Source organism: Sturnus vulgaris, chromosome 1, assembly GCF_052056855.1.
Source record: "Sturnus vulgaris isolate bStuVul1 chromosome 1, bStuVul1.hap1, whole genome shotgun sequence".
NCBI lineage: Eukaryota > Metazoa > Chordata > Aves > Passeriformes > Sturnidae > Sturnus > Sturnus vulgaris.
The window spans coordinates 39,582,498-39,606,688 of NC_142243.1; the positions used below are offsets into that span (position 1 = coordinate 39,582,498).

Here is a 24,191-nt window from a genome sequence, read left to right on the forward strand (position 1 = left end):
ACTATTATAAGAAAAATACAGCATTTTCATTAATCTGTGGTTGTAAAAATACAAGACTGTGAAGTTGACTTGAACTCCTACGCTCAGGAAGGAATTTGGTCATCTGAGTGGTCAGAGAATTTTGTGGCTGCTTAGACTTAAAACACATGGTGGCAAGGCAAAGAAACTGCTGGTTGCACAGTCCAGAATTTTCAAATGTAGAAGAACTATTCAAATAATTTGTCTGCCCCCATTATTTTGTTTGAATCTTCCTGAAAACGCAAACACTCTCTCACTCTCACACACAAATATGCTCTATCATCAGACACGTCGGCTACTATTGCAGCTGGACTTTTTAAGGAAAAACATGTATCATAAAGCCATTTTTATATGTGGCATTTTTACTATCATAGTCTCAGCAGAGGCCCAGGATCGAATAAGCATGAAAATTGAAGTGCTTTTGTATTCAAAAGGGTGCTCACTCATCCTTGGTCAGAGTTGAAGGAAGGCAAACACACAGGAGCATGCACTGATGGTAGTACTGTGACTGCCTGTAGACAAACCCAGGATTTTTGTTTCAGACATTTTCTCCCCAGCAGAGTCTAAACAAAAGAAAAACCATGGTGTGTCATTTGTGCTGTCACTGTAGAACTTGATGGTTTCACTATTTCCTCATGTCTTACTGTAACACAACCATCATACTGTGTAATCTGTGTCACGATTGTATTGCAGAATCTGACGTATCATAAATCCGGCACTCTGAGAGCAACCAAGACATATTTAACTGGAATAAAAAATAACCTTCAGTGCAACATGAGAACAATGGAAATCTTCCATGATATATTATAAACAAGAATAATAGGTAACAAATTCCTGTAAAATATTCTAAGGCCAAAGACCAGTCAGGTCAGGACCCTTCTGTGCTATGGGCTGTGAATGCATTTAGCAAATGACTCTACTTTCCCTAAAGACTTAAGTTGATGAACCAGTCAGTTGGGGGAAAAAGAGAAGGACATAACACCACAGAAGGAGGCAGATTATTGGGAGATAGTAACACAATGTCCAACATAAATAGTTCTTACTGAAATTACTTTTTATTGCATTTGAAAGCCAAGTGTTAAAAATTCATTCTTGGGCTTGGACCTTGTCAGATAAACAAGTTTCACACTCACCTTGTAAGCATATTGAGATGAAAGAAGTAAATAAGTTCATTAACTAAAAAACAACCTTGCGTATTATTAATTATTCCTAGAAGTATATTCAATTTTTACAAAAACTGATGATATTTTAAACTAACTTTCACCAAGATGCCAAAGATGTGTTCTTACAACTGGCTGTAGAGAAGGCTGTTCTGAGTATGTTATACATTCCTGTTTTGTTCTGGTTTTTTGTCGTTTGGTTTCTTCTAACTTAAAATTGTGCCCTGATTATTGTATTATTGCACTCAACTTATTCAATTTTTTTCTGTAGAAGAAATACTGATTCTTTATGTTAGTCAACGGAAAGCCCAAGCAATTGAACAGAGGAAAACAATAACAAGCAGTAAAAGAACAGAGCAGAACAATGGTAATTTAAAAAGAAAATGTAATTTAAGTAGGGTAATGACAAAATCTAGCAGGTAACCAGATGCTGGGGTTAAAATGACAGCATGGCTGATGATGAAAATTATCTGCAACGGAAGAGGGAGCTCTCACTGCACTGGCCCTGCCAGCCGGGAGAGGTGGGGTGCCTCTTCCAGCTGAGCCTCTTCCCCTTTATTTTAATTTCTGAATATGATTCAATGCAGTTTTCATATTAGTCCTTATAGAAAGCTATGGCAGAACGCTCCACGGCAAATTACAGCCAGATACGAGCAATGGATGAAATTCAGTAACACTTACCAAATCTAGTGGTCAGAGGGATATTTTCCGGAGTTAGGAAGGCACATATTATCCCCATAGCAATAAGTCTGTTTCTTCCTGTATATGCACAAAACCCAAACACCCTGGGAAAAGTACTACAGCATAAATAATAACAAATACCAACCGTGTTTATGACAACTGAATGTGCAGACTGAAGGCTGAACTCACTGAATTTAATTAGAAGGGTCTGACCTCATCGGGCGGAATGAAACAGTGACAGCATGATTTTGCAAACTTCCTCAGAGTAGCTGTTACCACTATACATCACCCTTTCTTGTTTAATAAGCTGTTCCACGTGACTAAGAAAGTAGCCAAAGGTTAACATAGATAAATAGCTGCGTTTTATCATCCACAGATAAACAATTATGCCTTAGGTCTCAATTACAAACACCCTAGTGGTATTCTTCTTTGTTTGCTAACTTGTTTGTATTGTTTTGGAGATAATTATTTCCAGATAAGCAGAAAAGAATGAAATACTTAAGATTCAATGTGACTCTCTGAAAAAAAAGGGCAGAATACATCTAGATATTTTTTGTAAAAATTGACTCCAAGTTGGGGACTCTAAAGGCTTGCTGTGATGTAGGTGTTGAGTGACAACATGAGATGCCCTAGGGTATCTTTCCTAATCCTCAGGTACCTCTCCAGAAGGAGATCAGAATCCTAGGTTTCAGTCCATGAATTGTGCCTCATGGCTTAGCAGTGCCTGCAGGACTCTTTACAAACCTGGAGCAGATCCTGTAATGAACCAACAATTTACAGCAGCAATGGACCTGTGGTATCTTTACTAGTCGAGTACCTGTTAATCTTTCCCACTTGCAACATATCCAAGATAACATTGGAGAACAGTAGAATGTGGGTTCAATTGCCACTCTTGGTTATCTATTACATGAGATATTTCTTGCTGATATGTAAGGTCCTGGGGAAGGTATGTGCAATATATGCATCCATGCAGCAACCAATCTGTAAAAGACTGTAAGATGCAACTGTTAGAATAAGTCGCCTAAAACTACCCTTCCATTCTGTACTCCACAGTTTTTACTTAGGAGTTAGACTATAGAAATATCATTTCAGAAGTAATTGTAGGACTGAACATCTGCCCTAGAGGTTGAATTAAGAAAGTAGAGCCAGGGAGAAGTATGCTAAGACACTGCAAACAAGAACTTCTACATGTGCTGGTAGAAATTATTATTGCTATTATTATTATAACATATATATACATTTAAAATTACATATTTATTGATACACATATCTCCTTGTGACTGCTTGCAGTGATTATTACAGTTTTTTATCTCTTGAATTTTACAAGAATTTTAACCAGCAACACAAATTTAAATATTTTAAAAACTCCTAGAAAACCAGGAAGCCCATCATCTATCTACCAAGATTATGAATGTTGTAGTTATTCTCAGTGTAGATGGACTACAAATATACAGCAATGAAGAGTATGTAACTTATGGGCCAGGCCCAGTATTTGGGCATGTGCTATGCTGAAAACTTAAATTTTTTTAAGTTCTCCTCTAGATTCAGTCATCCACTATATGGTTCCAGCATTGCAACTATTATTATTATCCTTCTCTTATTTTTTTTTTAATCCTGTGTTTGACTCGTATATTGGTGTTTTTTGAAATATTATCCCAGGTCCCTGACATAAAAGTCTTTTGCATCTGGCACCCGTGCAGGTGCAGAAATCTTTGCTAGTTTTTGATAAATAGGAAAGTATCTCAGAAAGCATGAATCCAAAAATAATTTTATCAGAACAGTATTGGATTGTTGAGGGCTGAGTGGTATTACTTAAAAAGATGACACAGGGGCCTTTGTAACACAGATTTGTTGTTCTTCTCTGATCAGAACTCTAAGCTTGGATCACTGATGTGATTTACAGAGTACATCCCCTCCATTACTTGCAGGACAGACACTAGCTCATACTTGTCTGAAGATGTCTAAAGCTTTGACTTATAGCAGCCATTCGGATTCCTCTGCTGGAACACGCTGCTGCAGGACCAAACTGCGATGTGATGTTTCACCAGCATACGTGCAACTGTCCCCACTCCTTCAGCCCTCGGTGGCTGGGCTCCAAATCCTCTCATGAAGCTCACTTTGCTGTAACATACTTGCAGCAGGACTCATTTCTACTCATTATTTCTGGCAATGTCTTTCTGATGGTGCTTTGTGAAGTAGCAGGCAGAGTAATCCATGCGCTCTGTGAATTCTGTACTGACCGTGATGAGCCGTAAGGACCTTTGCAGGACTGAAATATTTCACTTCTACAGTCAAATACTTGGATTCTCTGTTAATTTCAGACCCTCAAATAACATTGATCTGCTACTAGATGCATAATTTCCCTCAAGAAAAGATCTAGCAGAAATCTTGGAGGGATTACACATTATCATAAACGCATAGGACAAGCCCAGAAACAAACTCAAACATTGCTTGAGTTAGACCTCTGTCTTTCAGTAACTTACATTTTTTTTCTTTCTCCATCCAAGTTGAGTTTCTCCTTATTAGCTAAGTCCACCAAGTACTTTAGCCAGATCTCTTTATTTACCTCTGTATTGGTAATCATTTTTCTGCCCTATACTTTTTCCCTGTAATCAGGATTCCACATGGTCACTGATTATATGCCAAGGTGGCATGATTTCTTACAAATTGACATTGTTTTCGGCAACTTTACATGCTAATTACTTAGAGACCTTTACAACCTTTTTTTACTCCTACCAAATGCTCTTCCCATGTTCTTCATATTGTTTTAGCAGTTTGCTTGTAACCTGATACTCCCTGACAGTCCATCCCAGGGACAACCTCGAAGAGCTGTTCTTTAAATACAATGCACCAAGTTATCTCTCCCAATCTTCTCATTACCATTGAAGAGAACTCTCAGGTAACAAATGGGTTAGCTGTTCTAAGGCCTTTGCTCTTTGTCTTTTATGCATGCCCTTGTTAAGTCATTACCCAGCTCAGTAAAAGAGGTTTTACAGTATCAGTTATGCTGGTTGGATTTTTCATTAGCTTTATTCTTTACTTCCTTTATCAAGCATTCAGAAATCATGGCACCCATGTGTTGCTTAGTTTAATTCCCAAGGAGATAATAGAGGACCAGATGATACACAGAAGCCTAAAGGAGTCCCAGCTGAGTATTTGTAGCTGCAGATGCTCCTATAATCTCAGCTGCCACTATCAGTTATTATTGCATGATGGTCTGAGTGCACCACAGCTTTATTTTTCATCTCTAAAGGTAAAATATCATCTCTCTTACCTAGTAAGCATGGCAGACACAAAATTAATGCTCTAAATTCTGTGCACAGACTCCATGTTTCTTCCTGCCAGTATCTTGCAGAAAAAAAAAACCCCAACCAACAACCTATGAATATTGCTAGGGACCGAGCTGCTATTATTATTAACACCTTGGGATTTTTATCATGTCCTAAGGTAAGTGCTGGCAGTTGTAACAAATGTTCATGTAAGTGTGCCCCAAGCTTAGTGGGATTCTGGATTTCTTGTCTGCCGCTGACGTTTCAAATCCTGCAGGATATTTTTTCTTCCTTTCAGTAAAAGAAGCTTTTCATTAAGGAAAGCAATTTTAGATTCTGAGTCTCAAGTATTTTGCAGTTTTATATGAGCTGATGTCTCCAGACTATATGAAAACAGATATCTGGGAGGCTCTTTATGTCAGCTTGTTTTAATAGTTGCTGATGCTGACCCTAGTGGATCAGCACATCCTTATGCATAGGCAATTCTGTTTCAGATAGACATCATTGCCTCTATATAGCCAACAAATATTATCCAGCTTGGGATCCACCTGGGAATCAGAGTCTTTCACCAAACTTCTTAAGGCCATGGCAAGTAATTCAGAGCTGAAACTCCTCCAGTTTTTCACTCAGTTAATTAACAGTCTCTCCAAGCATGTGTCTATATGTGAGGCTGGCAATTAACAGCTGCTACTTTTAATAAGACCCTAATTTCTGCTTTCACATTTGTAAATATACAAATACATCTGCTGTAATCTTATCCATCATGCTATTGACCTTCTCCAACAGATTGTGAAATTCTCTGCGTTAAACTGTTCTTTGACCTTCTTTTCATGAAAGATTTGCTCATTTTTTGCAGTTTCCTCTTTAATTCTGAATTAATATTTGGTACAGAAGTACAGAAGTTGTCATGGGATCTCCTGAGCAAAAAGTACGGAAAATGATGATAGATCCCTTAATGTACAGAAGCACGATTTTTCCTTCCTATAGTACAAATTCTTCTTCCTATGGAAGTTTTCAAAGCTGCATCTGGTCGCAGGATAGTCTTTGCTGTCTTGAGAACATTGATTTGGTCCAGAGCATTTTGAAACGTTTTGTTTTGAGGATTTGTTTCTTTTTTTTTAAACCTCAGGTGGCTTTTCTAAAAATAATTCTGAGCCATAGGCCTGGGAATTGGCAAATAGCAGAAAAAATGTTAAATAGAATTTGACCAGAAAATCCACTTTGAGCACTTTCCCCTCTCTCTATTTTCTTTCTTCTTTGTAGTCTAAAGGAAGAGTCTGAGTGATCTGTCATGAACTGTAGGGAAAACAGGAGACTCTTGAATAGAATTTATATAAAGTATTCAATTCCATCCTATGACAACTTAAGAGGCATAGTCATTTCACTTGAATATGGGAGACAGGTATGAAAGGATTATCCAGAGTTCTTTCGATGATTTAAGAAAGGCTGCCCTACTTAACAGGATAGTTAGCTTTTCTGCTGCTCGAACTGTGGGATACAAAAGAAAAAGTACCCGAGGAAGCCTTACGAAGCAAAGATTTATGAGGAATTCCAGAAGAGAGCAGCTAAGGAATCAATGAAATGTTCCAGAAGTTCCTCCAAGAGATGAGAAGAAGGAAACTTCTGAGGAAAAAAACCAAGGACCTAATGTTAAATATCTGACAGAAGCCCAATGACTTCAGACTCTTCTGATCTGTCTACCTGGCTTTTTGATAGAAGGGAGAAAATTGGGAGCGCTTTCTCTGAGAGCACTAGGGAAGAGTTATACTTAAAGGTACTGAATTAGGCAGTGCTGCCATACTTACCTGACTAGTACTTACCAGCAGAGTTGCTACAACTCCTATCTATCCACAGCACAGGGCAGACCAAATCACTGTGCAGTGTGTGGGTGATGGTGGTCACCTCACAGCATTCCTGACACCATCTCTCTGTGGTTTGGGCTTGCACAACCTCTGCCTCCAGATCTTGGTTTCTTACCTTAGCTCCAAGTGACCACCAGGAAAAAGGTGCTCTCTGAGGATTCCCTAAGACTAGTGTGCAGGGTGAGTGCTGAATCCCAAGCTGCCGTGTGATTAATGGAAGGGCTGACCTCCTGACCTGCAGACAGGCTTTTAGGAGAGGGTGACCTGCAGCAGGCAGCCTAGATGGCCCAGCTTTGTCAAAGGCTCTGTACCCCAGCACTGAAATAAGCAATGTGGGAAAGGTGGCCTTAGGCATTTTAAATAAGGCAAAGGAACAGTACTGAAGCTTTGAAACTGATTAAGCAAGTAGAATGCAGAGCTGAGTCACTCTGTATTTGTCTCTCCATGTGCATGTGTACATATATAGATACATATTTTTGTAAGCGTGTGCGTGTGTTTGAGTGAGGATATGAAAAAAGAGGCATTCAGTTCCAAAAGCCACTGCAATAACAAATCGCGAGCTGAAGCTGTCACATCATATGAAACAGATCCAGAGAACACGTGAAGACACAGTCTCATATATTTAAAAACTTCTCTTCAGTGTTTTGCTCACATTTGGTAGCATTTAAATCTGATATCCTTTACGGTTTGTTTTTTTCTTTTCCTGAAACCAACTTTACCCTTTTGAAGCAATGTTTGATGAAAATGCAAAAATTCTTGGCTAGCAAAAGATTTTTTTTTATCTCCCGAAGTCATATCATGCAGATTCATGCAGTGAAAAAAAGCCGCTGATGTTCTTATGAATAAAAGAAGGATTAGAAAGATTAAAATGCACACCACCAGACTCATTGAAAAAAGGCTCAAGTATATGATATAGCTTTCTGCACATCTTTGCCTTGAGGATCACAGCTGAAACTGTTCTTGTCTTTGCTTTTGGGTAGTTCAGAGAGATGCTGGGTCTGGATCCCCCATATTGAGCTTTTCATAAAAACTGCTGTAAAAAGGACATTGCAAAGAGAATGCTGCTGAGTGAATGATCAAATTTTATTTTATTTATTTATTTTTGTTATTACCGCCAGATGTTGCCTCAGGAAGTTGAAACAAGAAGTCAGGAACTGACAGTTTAGTAATTAAATTGGGAAAGTTGGCAGGTCTCCTGCTACTTCCTCTAATACATAGCATCTTTGAATGAAAGTGTGCAGTATCCCAGTGGCACTCCTTCCGAACTGGCTCATCCATTACTGGGTAATGATTTTCCGTCGAGGCAACAGCAATGCACAGGGCCTATTACACCAGCTACATAAAGTTAAAAAGACATTATGAATAAAGCTTTCACTGTGGCTTTTACCAACACTTCTACACAAGAGTGCCTAACGCTGACATGTGTTTATTAACACTTAATAATGTTTACATAATTCTTCCTTGTGCTCATTACAGCTGTCAAAAATCTGAATAGAGGGTGTTTTTGCCTGTTTTAACTCTTGAAGACTTTGCAGTGTCTAAGATGAGATGAACGGCAGCTGAGAGGATGCTGAAGGCCCAGTCAGGTCTTGCACTGCTGGGATGGAAGGCTTGGAGCCCGTTGCCCATCTGAGCATCATTTTCTCCCTCTTTCAGGATTTCTTCCTTAGCAGGAATTCTTAGCATTTCTTAGCTGAGCGTGCTCCGCTCCCCATCGGACCCACACACCTGCAGAAGGCATGGAGAGTCACTGCAGCCGGCAAGGCAAGAGCAGGCACATCGGCACTGAAGGTGTGACAAGCGGGGGCCGCGCTGAGAGAGAGTCCGATGGAAGAAAAACTATATCCAGAGGCTGCGGGCAGAGCAGTCAAACCGCAGAGCGCTCGTGGGGTGAGAGGTCGGCGAGAGGGGGTAAGCCCGTCCCAAGCCCCCGTCCCTTGCGCTGGGCGGAAAGAGGGACGGGAGTTCGACTGCTGCGGCCGGTCGGGACCGCGCTCCATCTGGGAAGCGCCTGACAGCGTCCGGAGACCAGGGGGGCAGCCCAGGGGTGCCTGGGTGCCCTGTCCCGCCGCGCACCTGCCCCGGGCCGCACAGCCCCCGCGGACTCCCGAGCGGGAAGCGCGCGGCACGGACGGATCCCCGCTCCCGCCTCACCGCCCGCGCGGGCGGGAAGCGCCCCCCGGGCCCCGCGCGCGGCAAGGGGGCGCGCGAGCCCCCGCGGCCCCGCCAGGGGGCGGGGCGGGGCGGGGCGGGGGTCCGGGGCTGCCGCCGCCGCTGTCGGCGGCACTGGTGGGGCGGCGGCGGGAGCGGGAGGCTGCCGAGGTAAAGCGGGGCTGCCGGCGGCTGGGCTGAGCCGAGCCGGGCCGGGCTGGGCTGGGGGGGCTCGGTTCCTGTCCTGCCGCGCCGCGTCCGGCGTGGGGAGAGACGGGGAGGGGAGCGGGGCGCGCTGCCGGCGGTGCCCTGGCGGTCCCGGCTGGCGCTGGCGTGTCCGTCCGTGCCCCCCGCGCGGGGCCGCGCTGTCCCCGCACCAACTCGGAGCGGGTCAGCGCGGGGCACCGGGCGCGTCCTCCCGCTGCCCGGCGGGGCGGGCGCTATTTTGGGCTGCAGCCCGGGAGCGCGGTGATGTGGCGGCAGCGCCCGGGCGCTCCGTGCCTTCTCCTGCGCAGACAAAAGCGCGCCCGGGGCGCGCCGGGGGCTGGTTTGGGAGCATGGAGCGCTCCGGGACCCCGTCAGCCCGGCACCCCCTCCGCCGCTGCGGCCGCTGTCCTGCTGGGCAGCGTTGGCCTGAATGAACGGCTGCTTTGGCGGAATTAGAAAAAAACCCAGGGCAACCCAAACCCAAAAAAACTTGATGTTAGCAGATGTGGTGAGAACAGGGCGATGTGTCTCGGCAGCGCTGCTTGTGCAGGGTGGCTCGGCGTGCGAGGGCAGAGCCCCAGCGATGTGCGCCTTGTGAGTGAGATTCCTGCGCAGGGAGAGCCCTGTGCCCGTCCTTCAGCCGGCTGCGCGCCTCGCCCCCCGCTAGTTCCGTGCCCCGCAACTCGGGCAGCGGCCGGGCAGGCGTGCAGGGCGGCTCTCCTGCGCCTTTTGGGAGCCAAAGTTCAGTTTTGCGGCTCCTCTCCTCGCCGGAGGATATTGCTGGGACGCGGTGGCTGTGCGGCTGGAGCAGGGATTACTTCTGGGTGAGTGAGGCTGGCGGTGTGGGGATCTGCTGGGTCCCTTCTGCTGCCTGCCAGCGAGTGATCCATGGTTAGCAAATACGGAAGACTCGGCAGGGTGTGTGCGTGTCACAGGCGTTGATGCAAGAAGGTAATAGGGATGCTCTTTATGCATTTCTGGTGTTTTCTAGTGGCACGCTGTTGTTTGTGTGCAGAGTGACAGTTTGGTCGTTTGAATCTGTGGCAGAATTTTGCTGGTTTGAGAAGTGTTGATATTTTGCCTTTGGCTGAGACGTGCTTTTAATAGCATTTTAGCAAGCTGTGTGTAACAAAATGTGAAGGGCTAAATTACTGGCAATAAACGTGGTCTAACTTTATGCTTTGAAGGGAGAGGGGAACAATAGCATGGATTCTGAAAACAAAGTAGTTAATGAAGCAACACAAAATATTATTGTCCAAGGACTGTGCTAGATCTGAAAGATGCCCACCAGGACAGTATAGCAACAGTCTAAGGAAAGGAAATTCACTGAGACTGTTCTGAGTCTCTTTCTCTTGGAAGAGTTCTCATGAGGAAGTTTAGCAAGCATAGGTTAATTATATATGATGCTGAGTCTGACTGAAGGAATTGGATACCTAGTGCAAAAGCCTGTGCATGTGGAAGAAGCTGATTTAAGGTAAAGTGGTGTCAGTGTAAATTTAGATCAGTTGTGTCATTGTGGTGAGGTTGCTATGTGGACATCACTTGTTTGTAGTTCTGGTTATGTCATTTGGGAAGAGTTGGAAGCAAAACTGCATAAAAAACCATTGCTCTTAAAATAAGAGCATCAGGAGTAAACGTGTGCTTTGTTTTTTAACCAAGAAGGGTGGTTTTGATTTAAAATATTAATTAATTCGTTCCTTTATGAACCAAGCTCTGGGTAAGAGCTTGTTGTGTCAGCATCTGTCTGTGTCTGTTTTAATGATCAGAGAAGGTTGATTCTCAGCTTTTTATGTGGGTCAGCTTCCAGCAAAATATACTTTGCCAGATGAAGGGTTGCAGGATTTGTCCTTGTATAGTAGAGTCACAGTGTTAGTAAATGAAAGTGTCTCAACCTGGGTTGTCATTATGCTGTGACTAAGTGTGCTTGTGAAGAAAGCAAAGTGGCTCCACCGCAGATGGTTGCACTTCGGGGTACTTTGCTTCTCTTTTGCACCTTCTTGCAATGGTCTTGCAGTTCACTTGCATTTTTAGGCTAATTCACCGTAATAGCATTATGGTGAAGTGTCTCTGTTACACATGAAAATTGGGTTCTCTCTAGATAGAAAGAATGGCACCACCAAGGACTGCTTTTACATTTTCTGCTGAGGTAATTTTGTCTATGTCTTAGTAAAAGGGATTTAATTGATAGAGCTTGTTTTGGGGGTAGTGGGTCTCTAAGGTGGGCGAGGTGTAGAAAGCTCAGTGTTCTCACATATCTGCATTTCTGTAGAAATAAATGAATTATTGCAGCAAATTCCGAACTATGAGTGTCTGTAGGTGTGTACAGTAGGAGTTTGAGCCAGGTGTGCCTGAAAGGGATCATCCATTTTCACACTTCTGTTGGTATGGATATGGTGGGTAGGTAGCATAAACTAAGTTCCTGTTGACTTCTGTGGACTTACACATGTAAAATTAAGATTGCTAGCAGGTTCAACCAGATCTGTGCTAATACTAGTGCTTCACACAAGAAGTACAGGTATTTTCAAGACAAAGATTAGTTTTCCATTACTTTCCACCCCAGGATGGGATTCTTCTCGTAGGTGATACAAACAATGATTAAAAAAGCTGCCACTCCTCAGTGGGATACAATACCAAGTCCAGCCATTGCCATCCAGCTGTTAGGAGCAGTTACAGAGTGCTTTTTGTTGTGGCAGAAGTTTTTCTAACCCTTCTCAGTTAGCGGTTTACTTTAATATCTTGCCCAGTTTAATAACCTGTTGTTTCAGTAATATTTTGTGGTATTGAGTCCTGTGACTTATCTGCATTAAATCTATTGTCTTTCAATATCATTGACTCTCTCTTGTTTATCTATGAGGAGGAGACAGTAGCTATTGAAATTCCCTAAAACAGCTTAGCTGATCTTAATTATAATAATGGAGTCTACTGCGGTGAATATTGCAAGTGCAAACTATTGTTACAGCAATTTGTTTGGAAAGATACTGGAGAAAAATTGTGTCCAATATTTTTTTATTTGTAGGTTGTGTTCTGATTAAATATTCAATATTATAGGAGATGGCCTTTGACTCCCAAGACACTGATGAAATGTCAGTTAAATCATATTTCCCTCCCACAAAGCAATGTGCAGTATTCTGTTTGCTACAGTACTGGGAAATCTTTAAGACTGGAAGAGTCATTGAACTTCTCATTCTCTGTAATCCATAGTTTAGTTTGTATTCAAGGTAGATAGATTGGTGAATACTGAACATATAGGAAGTACAGACATAGGGAAACAGAATAAGGCCCATTGTGAAAAAGCCAGAGTACAGGAAATATGGAAAATTTATAGAATAGATATTTACTTATAAGGAATATGTTTTATCTTATTTTTAGGGCCTACGCATTATAGTGAAAGTTGAAAGAATTTTATTAAATATTTGTTTAGCTTGTTGGCATTACATTTTGTAGGATTTATTTGCTACACCAGCTGAACATTTCTGTACTGTTCACGTCCTTGTTTTATCCTCACACAGTAAGCTTATTATTGTTAGTTTTGGTTACAGCCATATATATTTTTGTAGCACTTTATAGCAAGTCTATAGGGCAATAGACTACCATATCTCGCATTTAATTTATAACTTTATTTTCCAGCAATTATAGTTAGTCTGCTGCTCAGATCAGAATTAACATTATTTAAGTATAATTAAAATATGCCAATGTTACTGAAATGATGAAATGCATATGAGCTCATTGAGTTTTTCTTTTCACTAGATTTTTTGGGGTTATTTTTAGTTTTAATACAGAGTGCAAGCTGTTGCTAATTAGCATGGCACTCTGGAGGTGGTCTCTATGTAAGCTAATGGAGAGGATAGGATGAAGAGGGGGGGAAACCCCAACCTGGAGATGTAAAAATGCCAGTTGTGGAGGCATTAAAAAGCTTTGCACATAGAGTGGGTTTTGTTCTTTTTGCTAGACAAGTGATGGCAAAACCTTTCCAGGTCATGTGTAAAACTTCAGAGCTGAGTCCTGTGCCGATGTGTGTGTTCATGCTGGGTGCAAGAGTGGGGCCTCTCTCCGGAGGGGATGAGTTTGTCTTGTACCCCTCATGCAGTGCTGCTGTGCCCAGTGTCCAGGCTGGTGTGGGGAGTTGGAGGAGGGCACTGTGGGGCTGGGATGCTCATGCTGTTCCAGAGTTGCAGCAGGCTCACTAGTGAGGTGCCATTACCATGCGACAGCTCTGGCGTGTTTGCCGTGGCTTTTCTCTCATGAATATTGCTGACACTGGAGTTTGCTACTGTTCTTAAATTGCTGAAGGTTATGTGTGTAGTATGGGGTATGTGTGTAATATGCACAGTTCTGCCAACAGTATGCACAAATGAATATACAGACGTGTTTGTGTGTATAAATAGTTCCATGCCTATTTTTCAGTGTTAATACATATTTTGTTCTTGGGTGGAACTGCTGTGTCTGCTAAGTGGACAGGTTTTGAACTTGCACGGCTTAATCTTGAGGTCTGGGGCTGCTGATAGTTGGAGTATTTGTCAGTCATGATTCCAGAGGTTTTAGGTCTTATCTAGGCAGATATGAAAAGTTTTCTCTGTGGCAGCAATATGTAATAGAAGACAAGCAAAGTAATAGAAGACAAGTGCTAAATAAATAATAAAACCTTTATTAAACCCATTCTTGCATATGGGGAACATCCTATGTAGTTGTGTAGAAAGCTGGCTTCCTTGGGTCTCTGCATGAAACCTGATTCACGCCCTGTGAGGGCATGCTTTGTGCTGCCATGCAGGGAATTGTGCTCTCAGTAGCTCAGTGAGGGTAGCAGATCTTCTTTTTCTTGCACTTTTTTCTTCTTGTTTTGACTTTCTTGTTTTGACCTATGTCTAGATTCTCTGCAAATGCTTTGGAATTAACATGATCAAGCAAGGGGTGGGTACTGCTCATTTCATCAAAATAGTGCAGTGCACCCTTTCTTGAAATAATGATTAGAAACTGTTTTTCTTTAAGGGAGTGTTCAAACCCATGGAATTGCATGGTACCTGCACATATTTTAGCATTAGGTACTATTTGGAAATATTAACCAAAAATTGTGAAAGTAATTAATTAAGAAAATCTTACTCTTTAAAGCAGGAACTTCTATCTAGAGTTCAAAGAAAAGTCAAAGGAAATTACACATCACATGTCTTATTTTTCTGGGGTCAACTGCAGGAAGCTGTATAGCTACATTCTAAACCACATTAAATATTTTTTTTAATGTTGATTTTTTTTCTTTGTACTCTTAAAAAAGTGCTGTTCCAGAGTGTTTAGGTGATCGGAGATGCCACTCAGTGCATCACCTTGTCAAATCTTTTATGCTTGCTGCTCGTCTGAGATGGTCCTCAGAACTTCCTTTGGGATCAGAAAATAAGGTACCAATGGTCTTACCTGTGTCAGGGGACCTGTAAAGTAATGTTGTGTGATCAAGGTGAGGTATGTGAAAGGTTTTGTTACATTTTCATAAATCATTTAAAGAGTTTTAACCTGGAGCAGCTGCCTTGTTTCAGTTGTTTGAAATACACGGCATACAGCGAGAGGCTGGGGGATCTGTCTTTGCACAGCCTGGAGATTAGAAGATGAAGGCGATTTGTTGCCTTCTGTTTCCTAATAAGCTGTTTCAGAACAGAGAGCAGTGCTCTTCTCTGAGGTGTACAGAGCAAGGATGAGGTGCAGTTGTCACATATAAAAATGGAGCAATTCTGACTGGGCACAAGGAAAAACAATTAACAATCAGAATGGTTAAACTCTGACCTGAGGTCTGTGGAGGTTGCAAGATTTGACCTTGGAGATTTAGAAACATGACTGGACAAGATTCTGAACAACTTGTTCGAACTTTGAAATCAGCACTGCTTTGACTGGGAATTGGAGGACGTGGCCTCTAGAGGTCCTTTTCAGCCTAAATTATTCTGATTCTGTAAGATTTCCTACAGAGAAAATAAGTATTGTAGAAGTTATGCTAAATAGTCTTTTTAATTACATTCTTAAAACGAAAGAGCTGTTTGTTTGTGGGATCAGAGGAGCCCTTTGTAATACTCATGGCCAAGATAATTTAGAATAAAAATGGATAAAGAGCACGTGCAAAGGAACAAGTTTAAACTGTTGGGCAAAGTGCTGCTGCTGCCTTGACCAGTCACAGTTTTTCTGCTGTGTGTTGAGAAAAGCTCTGACTAATAAACGTGGCACATGTCAAGTGGTAGTCTTTGCTGGACTTGGCTGTGGGTGCTGTTGGTGAGTGGTGAGTTCTTCACAAGTCTGGGAAGGTATATAACATAATAAATTTAAAATTATTTACACCTTGATAAAAAATGTTGGTTTATTTCTTTTTGGCAGAATGGCTACTGAAGCTCTCTAAGATTGATTATTCACATGTCCTTTGTTCCTGATGTGATGAGAGTACTCTCTGTTGATGGAGTTGCTCAGTGTTGTTAGTTGTGGCATCATGTTTGACTGTTTTTTGAGTCATTTCTCAGGACTGTCTTGGTGCAAAGGTGGGCAGAATACCGGCACTTGTGTGAGGTCTTACTGATGTCACCAGAAATCCCCATAGATTTGGCCTTCAGACTTCAATTTGTCCTTGAATTAGTGATGATCAAATAATGTGTTACATGAATTGCAATCCTGCCAGTGTTATTCATTCAAAAGGTATCTCACTGAAATAACATGAACTTCCTATATTGATGCCCATGCATTCAAAGTGGAAAATTCTGTAGTGGAGAACCTGTTGTATTTGTTATCCTTTACCCATGTGTGAGACATACACCTGTCTTATGTGTGTGTGCAGACATGATACATTCCTCCCTTCTCCACAAATAAGCAACAGTAACTCCCCTGCTCTTCCCCCAAACAGATATGTTTGGGATTTTTTTTGCAATTGACTTTAAATGTGTTTTACCAGTACTTGAGTTAGAGGCTTAGGACTGCTGTTCAGCTTTTCAGAAAGACTGTCAGAGACAGTCTATGTCTGCTCAGCAGCAGTGTAAGTAGATGTTATCAATCTAGGTTGCTGCATTTTCTCTGGAGGCCAGATTGAGAGCAGCCTTTCTGCAGAGGTACAAGGAGCTTGTATAAAAGCTTGAATGATTGCTGTCAGTGCTCTGTAGGATGCACAGACATTGGTGGCTTTTCTCTCCAGGGGCTGCCTACCTGTGCAGGCCACGGGATGGCAATTGAGGAGGCACATTAAGGAAAGTAAGCTGTTGTTCAAAGGAATATCAGTCAGGAGATATGCTATCTTGTGCTGTCTTGTACTCCTACAGGAAAGGGAAACCTCAGCTCTTTGCTCTGTCCCTTACCTTCCTTGTGCTTTTGTCTTTAATATTCTTAACTGTATATTTTTATTATTTTTTGAGCATTGACTTTCGAGCTTTTTGGCTCTAAGTCCGACTTTCAAAAGGACCTAAGAATGACTTAATCAAGAAATATTAGCATTGAATCCCTTTTACCTGCTCTGTATGTTTAAATCATACTCAGAATGTGTTTTCCTCTGCTGTACTCAGATTAAAGGAAAAGATGAATCCTTTAATTTTCAAATGAAAGGTGAAATGCATGCCTTGTTGAGAAAGCATAAGAAAAAGGCTGAATATCACTGGATTCAGATGGGAAATCTGGGAGCAGCTCTGTTGATTCTACAAGATTGTGTTACAGAAACAAAATATGTACAAATCAGGCTGGGTTTTTTTGGTTGTGTTTTACAATTAATTTTAACAACATTAAGTGTGTATCTTTGATTTAGAGTATCTCCTTATTTGGGAAGCCAGTAGAGAATTGTTTTCAGAATAATATTATGAGTACTAAGGCCTAGACAGGCAGAACACTTTGTTAGTTCAACACTCATTGTTTTGTACTGCTGCTGATATAGAGGGAAAGAATTGTCTTTTGTGGCTGCAGTTTTTTCACTCTGGTAGCATTTGAGACCAGGAAATTCTCTGCTGAAGATGAAGGACAGTACAGAGCAATTCCTTTTCCGTTTTTCTTTCTTATCCCCTCTTGACTACAGTCTTGTTCTGCTTTTCTTATTGGCAGGAATGGTTTGAAAGAAACAGTGCCCATTTGGATCAAAAGGATTGGTAGAGGTCATATGCTGAAATCACATTTCCCTTTTATAAAAAGAGGGTAGAATTTTCTTGTGTTGATGGTTTACCTGCAAAGGTGTTCGAGCTTTTTCCAAAGTTAAGCTGATTAAAATGGGAGAAGTTAGTTATACGTGCTTGGTGTTAATGTAGACATGGTTGACTGCCCCTGGAATTCCCTCTGGTGCTCACAGGTAATTTTGGCATGGACAGCTATTTCTTCCTTGAGAGGGAACTGAATTCAGTGCTGCAATTGATAGGGGTGAAAAAAGGAAGAAAGGAAGCATGAAACAAACCTGAGACACCACATTCAGAGATTTTAGTGAAGCAACACTCTGATTTTGATTTTTCATTTGTGGATATTGGAGGTACTGTTAAGATCATCTCTGATTTTGCTCTGAGTGTCATTGTTCTGGTGGTGACTATGTTTGCCTCATTCTTTGAGAACTTCATTTTGTAACTGTTCTTTCCCTATATTCTTCCAGGATATCAAACTGGCTTAGGTCCATGAAGACTATGCTGGTGTCAAGCTCCTTCTGACTTGCCTCCAGGTCTCAGGAGCAAAGGTACAGTTAACAGGGGTAAGTTAAAATCCACTCACAGAACCCCCTGGAGGAAATGAAGACTTTAATTAGTGCTTTCTCCTTTGCATGGCGGTCTCTGGTACATTTCTTCTTTCCGAGTTGCTTGGTCCATGACAGCAGGCTATCAGTGACAGAGAAGGGGAAATCCAAAAAGTGGAGTCACTTTGAAACTCTAGTGAAAAGTTAATGAATAGAGCACTTACAGGGCAAATACCGATGCAGGCTGTGTGTGTCAGGAAAGCACTTTGAAAGTGAAAAGTGCCCCCCTGTTGGTTTGTTCTCCTTTTAACCGATCTCTTTGAAAATCTACTTGGAATCACAGTTGAACTACCGTGATAAAACATGTATTTGGTAGATAAAGTTGAAATAATACACATCTAGCAATTGCTAATGTTGCTGGAAATAGTAAGTGCATGTTGTAATGAACACAAATTCCCATTTCTTGTTCCATCCTAAGGGCAAAGTACCCTTGGTGCAAAGCCCAGGGGACCTATATAGTCATTAACAGATGGAGGGGGACATTAATCTTCTACCCACAAATCTGCCCCAGCACATAAAGCAGGGAGCGTCTGTTGTGAGGAGCGCTAGAGGTTGTATTAAACATGATAGTACAGTTTATAATCACAGTGCCAGCCACTCTTTTTATACATTGCCATGTTTTCTTGGTACTCTGTGTCTATGGATGTCACTTTTTCTATCTATGCACAATAGAGAGTGGCAGTGTTTCCGCTTTTTCAGATTCTGGCAGAATTTTCTTCCAACACTCTTAGAATTTCTCTTTTGCTGTAAGCACTAGAGTATGTTAGGATATACTTTAAGTACTTTTTTTGTGTGTAGGGAGAAACGTATCCTTTTTGTTTGTCTTCAGTCTTTCTCATTTGGCAGTCAGCTAAGAGACAGGCATGGTTAATGAGGTATCTCAGCATTATGTTTTTATGGGAGCATAGTTAAGGTTAGGAGTATGTCCAGTCTCCAAACTGCCTAGTGAGCATTCTGTATTTGGAAACAAATGCCAGCTGGCAGTGGTTAAGAAGTGCATGCTTATTCTGCTCATGGATAGCCAAAACATGCTCCCTGCTGTGTGCTTTTGGCAGCTTTGTACTGGCAATATGTCTCAAATGCCAGTTGCATGTCCTCCTTTCCTCCTCCTAAGTGTGTCCCATAAGGCATGATTTAGCCTTTAAAATGTGCCTCTGTGAGACTTGGTAATGTGTGGAAAGAAAGAGACCACTCATTTTTGAAAATCAAAGCCTTTCTGAAACACCTGTAGTACATTATTTGTACAGTGGAAATAAAAAGATGATTAATGTGTTTTCCTATACTTGGTGACAAATGTGCCTTAAATTTTTGAAGATCTGATGATTTTTGTGACATCAGTTCTTAGGCACACTACGCTGAAAATTTTGTGTAATTTATTTTCAGTGAGACTGATGGTTGGAATTTCAGACCTGAGGTTTGGTTTGAATTCGATTTTGTTTTTATTTATATATAAAGCGTATTAAGTTTATTTGGCATTCTAACTGTACTTATCTGGTCATTGTATTAATTATATTGATGGTCAAATTAACTGCATTAATTTGTGGTCTGAAGGTAGTCATCACCTGTTACCTTTATTTTTATTTGTTGAATTGTTTTAAGTCAGTGGACATTGAAAGTGGTATATTTTATTGAAAAGATACCTTACGTGTAGGCAAACTGACTTTTACAATCAAATGTTGCAAGTCATAGGATAGTTTGGGTTGGAAGAGACCTTTATGGGTCCTCTACTTCATGTGTTTAGTTAAATTATTTGAAGCAGTTCATGAATTGTGGTGCATTGGATACGAATTCTAAAGAATCTGAAGGTAAATAAATTCAGTCTACATTTCTTTGTCTTTTTTTCTTCAGTAACAGTATAACAGAATGTAAAAAACCCCCATGGTTTGACAAAAAGGCAAAACACTGAAGATGGTCAATGCAATACTCAAACAACTGTATTTAAAGTTAAATCAACTGTATTTAGGGTAGAGTAAGCAAGCTGTGCTTAGAACTTGGCTTTAGAAATACCTGCATATTTAAGCTTTGTATTGCTCTTTCTTCAAGAGGATTGAAGCAGCCTGATACCACTGTCATGTAACTTTCTCCCTCTCTCTGGCAAGAAGAACTCAGTTCAGTTTTTTTCAACGGTTAATCTAAAATAGTACAGGTTTCCTTGTAAGTACTTTGTCCCATCCATCAACCAGCTATATCCTGAATATCCAAGGGGCATGGGCATCTTTGTCTAGGTACTTGAATGCTTTCATTGTTGTCTGTGCTGTAGTGGAGTTGGGAGTCAAATCTTGCTGTGATCTGTGTTGATGAAGCACCGCTGCACATTGGTTAACTGTATTCATGCTCTAAAAAAACCCTTGGGTATGACGTGCGAGAAAGGTATTTTAGAAAGTAGGTTGCAAAATCAAACCCTCAGAAGTTGTGAAATGTCAGATTTATGTTATTTTCTTCTGTGCCTGTAATTGATGCAGGAATATAGATCTTGCAGCTTTAATTTCACCACATCCTAATTGGATAACTCTTACGTTAAAAAAATGTGTGGCATGGTTGTGGTCCTTTGTAAATAGCACAGTACCATTTATGTAGGAGGGAAAAGAGTATTCACAGAAGAATGATTACAGAATTTGGTGCTAAGTTATTATGTACATGTAGAAGATAAACAGAATTGGTTCAACAGAATTTTAATTCCATGTCAGCTAAATATATTCGCATTATATAAACTTAATGTGTAACATAACTGTTTTCACTGAAGTTTCTCCATTTATGCTGGTGTTGAATTCTGCCTCTAGTCAAAAAGAACTTTTAGAAAAAGTTCTGCCAACACAGTTTTTTGTCTTGGAACAGATTTGAGGCTTGCCAGCAGTGTTATTTCTTTTGAGTTGCAGGAGCAGCTCCAGTTACGTGCCAAAATATGGTCTTATTTTTAAACTGAAAAATAAATGAAACCTATGTAGAAATGGAAACTTTGTTGAATGCCAAATTCTGACCACGTTACTCCCATTGGAACCACTAGGACCAATTTTTGCAGTCTGCACTGTCTTTATAGCATTAAGAGTTATTTCACAATGTGGGAAGTACTGGAAGAAATGAGTGTAAGAAAAGCAGGATATCTGCCAAGGTCCATGTCTTTTTTTAAAAAGTTGTTACAACCTACTTGCTGAGATATGTTTTATGCAGATATCAAATTTAACCAGATTTCAATTATGGCCAGCTACTCTCCATTTCAAAAGTGTTATTCTGTAGAGAAGAGGCGGATTGAAAATATTTGATACCTGAATATTTAAAAATAATCATAATTCCATGATTTTGGCCTGTTTTCCTAATGTAGTTAGACCTATGACATTGGGGGCTTTATCTGTCAGGCTTCTTTCCTTGCTATTTTTCTTAATTTTTAAAGCGTTTGTTCGATGTCCAAAGCAGAATTTTAAGGTTAGTTTCAGTAAGGCAGGGGTTAAAACATGGGTTAGGAAAGGGAAATACAATATTTAAAAAATGATTGGTTTGTTCCAAGACTATCTTCCTCAGATGCTAACCCTGGTGAAAAAGGCCCAGGTGTTTTGCCTCCAGCAGTGTGAAAGCACTCAAATCCATTGAGGGCTTTGAGAGGAGGCTCTAGTGATTTTGGACAGTTGTTGACTTTCAGCTTGTGTGAAAAGGATAGAACAGGTCTGTTATCTCACCATTCTGTGGAATAAAAAGGAAACAAAAAATTGTGTTATTAATCCAGAAGACTTCCTGAATGTGTTGCATCTGGAGTCTGAACTTGATCTTGTGCTGAAGTCTTCATAGCAGTTGCAGAGGTAAGTATAATCAAGCTGACCTCTGCAAGTATGATGAATGCTAAAGGACAAAGCAGTTGCCATTCTAGCATTTTGAAGGTATATTCAGCCAGGTAGTACAGATAAGCCAAAAATCCACTAAGACCTGAAATGTTCACTAGTTTTGACAGCTGAGCAGGGGTTCTGGATGCGTCACCAGGCAGCTGTGATCCTGTTGTCCGTGGCTGGAGGATAACATATTGCCTAGCACAGCTCTGTGCTCTTGACACTAATGTGTTTGTAGATCAGTGCAGCTGGGCAGTGTACTGGCACTCAGGGGTTTTATTGCTGCTTCTCAAGGATGACTCGTGAAGAGCATTATGAGCAGTGTACCTCCTTGAGAATTGCATAGGATTACATAGTCATTCCTAGGATTGCAATAGAGACTAGTGTGATCATCTGCCCTTCCAAACCTGCTCATTTTTGGTACTGAACTTTTCATTCTGCAGAGCAAAAGCTTTTATTTGAGGATCTGAATTCACCTTGAGTGAATAGTCTTCTCAGACTGGAAAATGGGCATGATGAATTTATGTTCAGCAGAGAGAGCTCTTTGGCTCAGATGGCAAGTTCTGAACATAGACCTTTTGCTTTGTACATTTACACTGCTTTGCCATGGACTGGTAGTGCTGCTTCTACCTGCAGTAGTGTAATATTTGTTACTTTTATCTCAATTCATAAGGCGGTTCTTCATTTTGTACCTAAAGGGAATTAATAATAGTCTTCTGTAGGCTTTCTGGCAGGGCATGGTCAGCCCTAGGGATCTTTGACTGCAGTAATCTCATTGACAGAAGATGTAACTTGCCATAAATTGGATTTCCTCTTTCTGAACCTTGAAATGACCTATGAGTTTTAGAAATAAATGAAGATTCAGGGTGTCAAAAGGCAGTTAGAGACTAAGCTCCAACTGACTGAATTTGGTGCATAACTCATATTTTTATCTTTGCAAACCTTTTTTTTACTTGGTGTATATGGTGTTGGGGGAGGCAGAAAAGGAGTTACTTTCTACTACTTGGTTCTGTAATTATAAATACACTGACTTTGGTATGAGAAACATCAGACAATAAGTCTTGGTGATGGTTAAGTTAATTCACTCTTAGAAGTTCAATAATTCATCTAAGAAGTGTCAGCAGCTGGGCCTTGTTAATGGTAAGCCTTTCATTTCTGTTAAATCAATTGTGAATAATAGGATCCTTCAGAGAAAAATGATGAAGTAAGCATTGATTTCCAAATTGGGTGTCTGATATTGGAGCATTAATAAAATCTAGAGCAAGCAGGCAACTAGGACCTCATACACTCTGATCACCTAAGTAGTAATCAGAGAAAATCAATATTTTTTTTGTATGGTGCTAGATCTGTTAACATTTCATTTGTCGTCATTCATCATTGTGTCCATAATTTCATTTTTATAATTGCTTGAATTTTGGGGGGCTTAATAGTATGCTTTCAATCAAGCATTTACTGTCAAGCTTTTGTGAAACAGATGCGGCATTGCCATAGGATCTGTTTTTGCTAGCTCTCTGTCTTACTATATTGGGACTTTTAATAGCAGTGGACAAAGTAAACTCTTAGGTAATTTCAAATGAGATTAAATTTTCTTAGAAGAGTTCCATGTGGACTGCCTGGAGTTCTCTATTCGTCTCTTTCTCTAAGCTATGAGGAGTTTGTTGCTTCTATATAGTCACAATCAGTCTCACAGAGGTGTTAGAAATATCTCCAGTAAGGTGGTAAAACTGTCAGAGAAGAGCAGCTGTAGAGAACATCTTTGGAACAGTCAGACTTCTGACACGGTTTCCTCTGCAACGTCTTCCTTGGACTCTTCTTCATCAGCTACAACTTCTGGCTGTGCATGGTTTGTTCCAGCCTGTCTTGTGTTGTTGAAGAGGGCTGTGACTGTCTGGATGTGTCAGAGGAGGTGACCAACACCGACATGGCTGGGTGGCTTTAATACAGAGAACCACATTTTGGTGACAGGAGCGTCTGTGAGTGATGTGAGAGGGAGTAGTTGGTGTTAATACATCCCACCAAGCCATTTGTGGATGGGATACCTTCATACCTTGTACTTCTACGAGTACAAGGGTGGGTTTTGTAGTGCACTGTGGAGGTTATGGACTTCTGAGTGTGGGGTTTATTTGTTTATTGGTTTTAATTGCCTTTGAAGGCTGTGTTCAGTGGACATTTAGAGCTGCTGCTAAGTGCTGGCTTTTTCTATCCAGTATTGTGCTTACCAGTGATCCCATTTTCTTTAAAGCTGTATTGAATTGGTATGGAAACCCACATACAATCAAATCTGCTTGCTGTTGAAGTCAATGGGAGTCGAGGCTAAAACT

The 24,191-nt window shown here is 41.0% G+C and overlaps 1 protein-coding gene across 6 annotated transcripts in view; it reads left to right on the forward strand.

The window, feature by feature from the left end:
* The first annotated feature begins 9,263 nt into the window (after window positions 1-9,263).
* Window positions 9,264-24,191, forward strand: part of RARB (retinoic acid receptor beta) — a 319,234-nt gene continuing 304,306 nt past the window's right edge. For 4 of the 6 annotated variants that reach the window (XM_088164196.1, XM_088164223.1, XM_088164219.1 and 1 more), the window contains exons 1-2: window positions 9,264-9,312; window positions 17,918-18,013. The gene's annotated coding sequence lies outside the window, so the exon portion shown is untranslated. The remainder of the gene's footprint in view (window positions 9,313-17,917; window positions 18,014-24,191) is intronic. The other 2 variants (XM_088164204.1, XM_088164209.1) reach the window with 2 other exon arrangements.